General features: G+C 37.3%; 1 long non-coding RNA gene across 1 annotated transcript; it reads right to left on the bottom strand.

Moving 5' to 3' along the window:
• Positions 1-3221: 3221 nt before the first annotated feature.
• Positions 3222-7886, bottom strand: LOC119783517. The gene is made up of 5 exons (XR_005280810.1): positions 7731-7886; positions 7527-7634; positions 7357-7435; positions 7130-7276; positions 3222-3701 (listed from the first exon to the last, which is right to left on the bottom strand). It is a non-coding gene; the product is annotated as an uncharacterized LOC119783517 (long non-coding RNA).
• Between the last annotated feature and the right edge of the window lie 659 nt (positions 7887-8545).

Consider the following 8545-nt stretch of genomic DNA (forward strand, 5'->3'; position numbering starts at 1 on the left):
AGAAAATGAGTACAATAATATACATGTATGATGACATTGTTATGGTATTTACATACTACATATAATTTCAAGATTACACATCAAGACTGAATACAAGTACATGTCTGTTAATGCTATAATATTTTTCTATTTGTACATTGTGCATGCATGATGCCATTTACTTTTATACTCCTTCTATGCATAAGTCTTTAAAACTTTTTGAGTTACTTTATTTTATAGTCAATATAACATGCAATATATTTCTAGCCTAGTAAACTAGCCCCAGTGGCCAAAATCATTTTTGCCTGCGAATTACACATTTAATCTCACATTTAGTCTGGTTTATCAGGCTAGTCGGTTTCTAGCTGTAGTATTTGAAGCTGTGAGCTCATTTGTATTTTTGTGAATTTGTATGTATGTAGATAGACTGTACCTTTCTCAATTTCACGTTAATACAGAAACACTTCTATTTAATTTGTTAATTTTCTGTATAATTAAATATATTTGTTTCAGTGAATTATGTTTAGTTTTGTTGGGTCCTAATAAAGTCAAACAAATCCAATTCCTCAGCTGTAAATATTTATTAAAGTGCTTTAATTTCCCTGTTTATATATATATATATATATAGATATATATATATATAAATTTAAAAAGTACTCTCTCTATATTATAAAGATCCCCATTTTTTTGTGTTATATTAGGTTGCCAACTTGGTTTCTAAATCATTTATATTTGTTTAATCTAATCCCTGAGATTTTAACAAAATACTTGATAATTTCTAATAATTTGGCTTTAGACTTTTCTATGTTTTTAAAAACTAACAATGCATCAGCTGCAAATAATGCATAACGGTGTTGTTGATGCCCAATTGTTATGCCTGTTTCATTCTAGCCAGTTCTTATGGTTATTGCTAAGGTTGAATAGCTTTAATAAACAGCAAAGGAGGTAAAGCATCCCCTTTACTGGATCTTTTTTTATTTTGATACTTTTTACAATCAGTCTAAACTTGACTACGATAGAAATTTCCATTTGATAAAATATTCACCAAAACCACAACACTTAAAAACCTCAACAGAAATAAATGCTCCACTCTGTAAATGTCTTATTCAGCATCTGATGACAAGTAGAACCACTGCATCCATTTCCTGTTTTTATTCATCATATTTAGAAGTTTAACATTATGAAAACTTAACAATTCTTATCTTTAAGGATTCAATTTGCAAATATTTAAAACATTCTTTGATAGAAAATACAAAAAATATGTTTATACCACACTTTAAGTTAGATTTGCTGTCAGTCAATTAAAAATAATAATTAAATGAAAGTTTGTTTTTAATACTTTGTGAAGTGAGCTGATTTCATGTATTGTATGATGGATGTGTTTCAATTAACCCTTTATAGGGCGAGTTAGTATTTTGGATCAATTGCATCCCCCTTACAAATGGAGCCCCCCCTCCCTCAGTGAGATCTAGAAGCAGAAGATCTATATCCAGCCATTCAGCAAAGATCCTGCTACATGGCTGTACATCTTATCTTGGCATTTGACCAATTAGAGGAGCCCTTTAATGATATTACCTCCTCCTGTAAATTAAGTTTGGGAAAAAAAGTTAACAAGTCAAGAAAAAAAGGTAAAACACTAATTGAAAAGTTAAAAAGGGAACATTTAAAAAGTTAATAACCTAAACAATTATATTTAGGTTTATAAACAAAAAATGTAGGTGCCAGTATCAGCATTAATGCCTCTAAGGTTATGTTGTTTCACTCTGAGTGTTTTTCATGAATTTCTTATAGAAGCACTTTTGTTATTTTTCTCAATATATTTGGGCTAGTTGGCGTTTCTAGTTATTACATTGACATTCATTTTTACCATCAAACTATTAACATATTTGTTTTATGCTACAAAGGTAATAAGGTCTAGTCCTGGATTCCAATAACACTATTGGCTGGAAATGTAGATTTTCAAAGTATTTCACTGAGTGCCTTCTAAAGGGATAAGGACACTGGGTTTAGTTTAATTTAAAAGCAATGACGCCATCTACTGGCCACTCAGAATTACTACATAAACTCCAAGACAAAAACCTCAGACTTTTTATGTGACTGACTGAGCATCCCAGGTACTTCACTGCTCCTGGATTCAAAGGAATAACCAAGAGAGCATTTTAGAACCAAGGCTAACACAGAATTTGTTTTACAACAGACAAAAAAGAATCATTAAAATTAATTCCCATTATTAACTAAAAAAATTCAAAGAAGTTTAAAAATCTAATTGCAAACTTTAAAATAAACCAACAAGAGAAATTTGAATGGTTTTCAATTTTCACAAACAATTTAGGTGAGAAAACAGGCCAGCAGTTTATTGGCCAGCAAGATCTTTCATCTGTGATGAAAAAAAGCCATTAAGGCTCTGATGTTGCTGCTGGTAAAGCAGAGCGTTTTATTAGGCAGCGTTTCCAAATCCAATGCAAGGACTCTTTAAGGACCACAAACAGTATTTAACCTCTGGGAGGGGTTCATATCTGGAAGGATTTTAATGCAATTTAACATTAAAAAATGAATAAATAAATAGCATAGAAGTTGTTAGAACAGGTCGAGTGATTATTTAGAAATCATTTTTATTTAACTTCCACCAATATATAAATATGAGCGGAGCTTCATTCCCAAGGACCTCATGAAAATCTGGTCTGTTTTTAGTGATTTATTTGGAAAATATAGATGTTTGAATTCATGTTCTTGTTGTTTATTGTGATCAGCAGAGATTGACTGTAAAATGTTTTTGACATCTATTAATTTTCATCCTCCCCTCTGTGCAAACCTATAGATTTTTTCTGGAACCGCCACTAATGAACAACGACCACAAACCTGTTTTCTATGGTTTGTTACAGAGTGCAGTTTGATTTTAGCTCCCCTAACTTGAATTGTTTTATGCTTTCTGTCCTTTTTATAGAGCTAACTGGCCGCCTCTACCAACATTTTCTGGAACTGCCACTGATGAACAACAACCACAAACTTTATAGACCTAATTTGTTCAGAAGCTGCAAGATGACCATAAAAAATTTTTCTGTTTACATGAGAAACAATAATAACCACAAATATGCTGAAGCGCTGTACTATAGTAATATTAGAACTCTTGCTCCTGTTGACTTCAGTTTGTTTATTTATAAAGAACCAATTTACAACCAATTACTTCAACAGCCTTAACAAAAATCAAACCTTTATTATAGTGATAATAAATAACAGGTGAAGATAGAATGACAGGAAGAACCTGAGAGAACCAGACTCATTAGGCAAGATTTGATATAATTCAGTCTTTTAAAATAAAAACAAATCACAGCTAATGTTATATCAAGGCAATTTACATGAGAGCTTTAAAACAGAAACATGTAACAGAATTCAACACAAACAGAATTAAATTAATTTATAAACATCCAGTTAGATCCTATTTACAATATGATGAAGATAAATTTAGTGAATTATAACGTTTAAAGAAACATATTCAATCCAGGGAAGCTCAGCCAATCACATCCAGTCATGAATGCAGCAGTCCCTCCTCCTGAGCAATGAAGTGGTGACAGTAGAGAGGAAAACTAGCTTTAAGCAGGAAGGATCCTCCAGAAGAACCCGGCTCCATGTCAGCGCCCATCTACTGCTGCCGAGCGAGTCTTTAACAGGACAGCAGACGTCCAACAGACACAGAGGCGCCGGTCCAAGGAGCAGCTGACCATCTGGAAAAGAAGAACAGGAGTTAGTGAGTATAGCCTCTCACATTTTAGCTTGAATTGATTTATTTAATTAAAGTATAGAGACCAAAACAGATCTTTAGCCGACAGAGCAATACATTTAGAGCAGTAATTATTTTTAAAAAAATTGCATTTAAGATAAAAAATAAAATGTTGTCTGTCAATATGCTCAATTCACAATTACTTAAGTGGAAAAGTTTCAAGAAATGAGTCTGAGATGATTCACTTTATAACATGGCGCATTATCCTGCTGGAAGTAGCCATCAGAAGATTGGTACACTGTGGTCATAAGGTCCGGCCAGGTCAAGATCCGCAATTGCAATTGCACCAAACAGGAAAAAGAACATCGACAAATTCCGGTTCGTCAAATTAAAATATAGCAGCAACAGATCGGTGACTAGAAATTATAGCACAATTCTTATATATATATATAAAAAAAAAAAAAAAACTAACACCGTTTATTTAAATGATTGGATCCAAACTATTGGTTATTCACCAACGAGGAAGCAGATTTCTCATCTCCATCAAAATATTTATTTTATACCGAGGGACTTAAACTTTAATGAAATCCATTCAAAAGAAACTTCTTATTACAGGAATGAAAAGAGATGCTGAGTTTGGAAGTAGTGAACAAGTTCATTAAAAAAATGCAGTTTTGAATTATCCTTATCCCCGTTACAAAAATCTACAAAAATATATATATATATATTTGGGCAGAAACTGAACATATGCTGGATGATGGTGGGATTTTTTTAATATGTCATATTAAATTAAGCGTTCACAGGGTTCATACAGGAATGAGTGACTCTAATTTAATGCTATTTAAATGCTATTAGAAATGATTTTAATACCATCAACAAGAACCATGTACACAAGTTATTAGTGTACATGAAATATGAAGAAGCTGCAAGCACAGTTCCATGACTCCTGTATGTATGTAAACACACACACACACATATATACGTATATATATATCCTCTAGCTTTTTCTCCGCCTGGAGCGATATAATATATCTGACGAAATTGTTTTTATAAGCATTTTTTATTAAAGAATTATAAATACTTCGATAAACATATTTAAATAATTTTAGTGCCAATTAAGGCCTTGATTTAAAAAAAAAAAAAAAGAATGATTTTTTAATTATTTTTATTGATCCGCGGAAACTCTGGTTCATCTCGCGCATGCTCTGTACAATCTCCAAGAAACAGAGCGGCGGGGTCTGGATCCATAGTGGAGGATGCTGCTTTGCTTTGTGCAGGCGGTCTGGAGCGTCTGGATTTCGGGGTAAAACTCCTCTTGGACGCGATGGCGACTCTGCATCGAACAAGATGAACTCAAAGAAGAGATGCTAGCGGTAAATATATGTTCGATTACTGCCTGCTAAGCTAAAAGCAGCCTAGCCTAAGCTACCGGCTAATAGCAGCCTAGCTATTAGCCTATCTAGCCTAGCCTTGCAAGAACAAGCTTTATTAAAGTGTATTTTTTGTGATTACAGGAAGCAGTATGCCGTCTTAACAACTCGGAGACTAATTGCAGGCGCTATGAACCGGAGCAAGGGTAAGATTTAATGAATATGCTTTCATTCTGCGGTAAAAGGAAATGGATACAGATAGATACCGATCATAGCTTTTACATTTTGTTTTCACAGACTACTGTCGCCTCACAATGAGGCGGTGACCTCCTATTTGCTCGGAGCCATAATCAGCAAGTCCAGATTTGCACAATGTTGATAAAGACGACATTGTGTGTAAGTGACTTGTTTTAATGTTTTCTCCTTCCTTGTTACTGTGACTTGCGTTTGATTTTTTATTTATACCACTCTCATTTAATTGTTTTCCAGCTGCCTGTAAGACGTATTTTCAGACGGTACGCAGGAGCTTCAGATATAGGCTGCCAGCCAACACGCTGCGTGCGGAGGCAATCTGCTCGGAGTCGGGCCAGAAGAAAGAGGGTAAGACTTTATTTGGTGACTATTTTTCAGGTGCATTAATAGATGTGTTGTGTCCATACGCAGTGCGCTGATTCATTTTTTTTTTCAGCTGCTGAAAGCGAGGCAGAGTGTGCTAGCAGATGAGGAAGTGGAACTCTGGAAGTCCGCCTTCCTCGGCGGTGTCTGGATGGATTGTACGGTCGCCGCAATTTCGTAGGCTGGATCTCACTGAACTCTGTGTTAAGCTGCAGTCCCGGTTAGAAGCGATGCCGAAGTACAGGGCCACGTACAGTAGGCGTCTGCACATCGGACCTGCCTCGGAGGGAATGCTGCCAGTTACCTCCAACCCCGAGGAAGCAAACGGACCGTTCACAGAGTTTTAATTTTTAGAAACGCATGTGTTTGGATAGCGTTGTATATAGTTGTGTGTGATTCAATAAAGCTCTTTCTTTGCATAAACAGCTTCCTGCAAATGTTCATTTCCTATATAAATTCATTCATGTCCTTGATGGTAGCCTAATAATTGTGTAGTAGTGTAGGATAACATAAATACACACCATATGAATGAATAAATATATGAATGAATAAATATATGAATGAATAAATATATATATATATATATGAATAAATATATATATGTAAATATATATATATGCCAACCAATCACGAGCGACTTTACTTGTTTAAAAAGAAGTGGTTCCGTCCAATACTCAGTAAGAAAATTAAAGCCTGGCGTGGCCACGTGTGGTTTTGCTGCCAATCACGAGCGATTTCATTTGTTTGAGAACAGTGGTTTCAGCCAATACTGAGAAGGTTATTCAAGCCAGACCTGGCCAGCCGCGCGGGTTTGCTGCATTCATATGCTAATTAGGGCCATTAGTACAGCTGATCGCTCTCCACATACGTCAGAGTCCGTTTCCAGCAATAATTTGTGGCACGACAAACGCGGACCAGCACGGGTTGCAAATTGTCGGAAACTGACGAAAATCAGGCAGATCTGCGGGAGTTTACGGGGGTTTACGGGGACGAAAATCTCACTTTTCATGCAGTGGGTGGAACTTTCACCAAGAGAAGAGGAAAACACACAGAGAGAAGCTAAAGTTAACAGCAGTGATAACTGTAGACAATGGATGCTTGGAGAAAATGCCTGAAAATGCTGCATTTGTTGGAGTCTTCAGTCGGTTTCATCAGGTTAGTTTCTCTGCTTTAATAAGTTCTAAAAACCCTTCAGACATAAACCAGGGGGAAATTCTCCCACATTGGATCAGAAGCTGCTTCTGAACCGTTAACTTCTGGTTCTGGTGAAGGTTTGGTTACAGAGATGAAAATTGAGGTTAACATCCATTCATGATGGAAAGATAAGGATTAAAGGTTAGACCACCTTGATGGGATGGCTGTGGTTTTTGAATCTGTTTGTTCTAGATCTGTTTTTAGTACCTTCACCAATACTGATGAACATCTGGAAGCAATAAAGGTTCTTTACCTTCTTTCTGGGTGGAGCAGACTGATGGTTTAGTTGTGGGGTCTTCAATGTTTTTCAGTCCAGGACTCCAGAATGTTGGAGAGACAAATAGAGGAGCCATGTTTCTCCTCCTTAGTGGTCTGTGTTCTCCATCCTCTGCTTCAGCTCCTTCATCAATGAAAGCAAAGTGTCCTCAGAGTCTGAAACTGTCTGCATGTGACGCCTCTCTAGTCAAACAACCAACATACCTTCAAACACGTGTGGATGGACTCTGCTCCACTGAGATCCCACTGCTAGATCACTGCTTCCATATTCAACCTGCTTCTCCTGTAAAAAAGAAGCTAAATTAATCCACAGAATTTTCTCGACACCAATTTTAAAGTTGAGTTCTCTGTTTGTCATGTTAATAAAGGCTTACTCCAGGTGTGTTCCTCTGTGCCGTCCTCAGGTGGGGACTAGGAGGCTCCTCAGCATCCTGGAGGTCCCGGTTCCTCACAGGAGTTCTGCTTTTGGACGTCCACAGGGTCTGAACATAAATGAAAAACTAAGTAAGGCCACCTGAAATGCTGACTTTATATCTAAATGATGGATGATTGTTGCTCGTTACTGTACATGCTCTCACTTTTTGTAAAGGTCAGCAGCTCAGATGATGCTCCTCTGGTTTGGTCGCTGTAGATCTCATCAGCATCTTCTGACGGCCCAAAGCTTGTAGAGGCTCGGTCCGACATGGGATTAAAAAAACACAGAGGAGATCCAGTGTGGTCAGAACTGGCCTAGATCATATGGAGAGTATTTTGCAAGGGGATTTTCACTAAGCCAGGGGGGAACATTCTAAACTAGATCAAGTCAAAAGCTGAAACCCGGGGGTTCAAACCCAATCCCCGCCTTTTCCCAAACCCCAAACACCCCTTCCATAGTCCTTTTTCCTCTGCTTTAAAATTCTCTGAGTAAATTGTCCCCCCAAGCATCTTTTTAACCTTCTCACCATCATCCCAGAGACCAGTTAACTGATGACCACTTAAACTGTTTTCACTTTTTCTATTCTAGATCTAGACTACAGCCCTGTTTAAGATCAGGGCTGCCCACCCTCCACTCCTCCGAGTGCATTGCTGCAGCTTTTAGTAAATCTCTTCCCCCATCAGCCCAAATAAAGGCTGTTTTTCCCTCACCCAGCTTTCAGCTCTGCAAGGGTTGGTAAAAGGTTTTTGTTTGTATCGGGTGTTTTTTGGAGGGGGAGATGGGGCCAAAAAGGGCGGCAGAAACACTGCGGGTAGGGGAAATGGAGTTGGGAGAGCTTGTCTAGAAGCCCAAAACTTCCCCATTTCACCCTTGTCCCTCTGCCCCCAGCTTTAAAGGGGGCCCCATCTCCACTTTTAAAACCTTTGGGGATCTTTTTTTGCCCCCCCTGTGTTTCTTTCTCCAGCAGGATGTCTCACC

Source organism: Cyprinodon tularosa, unplaced genomic scaffold (assembly GCF_016077235.1).
Source record: "Cyprinodon tularosa strain WSP-4 unplaced genomic scaffold, ASM1607723v1 ctg2067, whole genome shotgun sequence".
Taxonomy (NCBI): domain Eukaryota; kingdom Metazoa; phylum Chordata; class Actinopteri; order Cyprinodontiformes; family Cyprinodontidae; genus Cyprinodon; species Cyprinodon tularosa.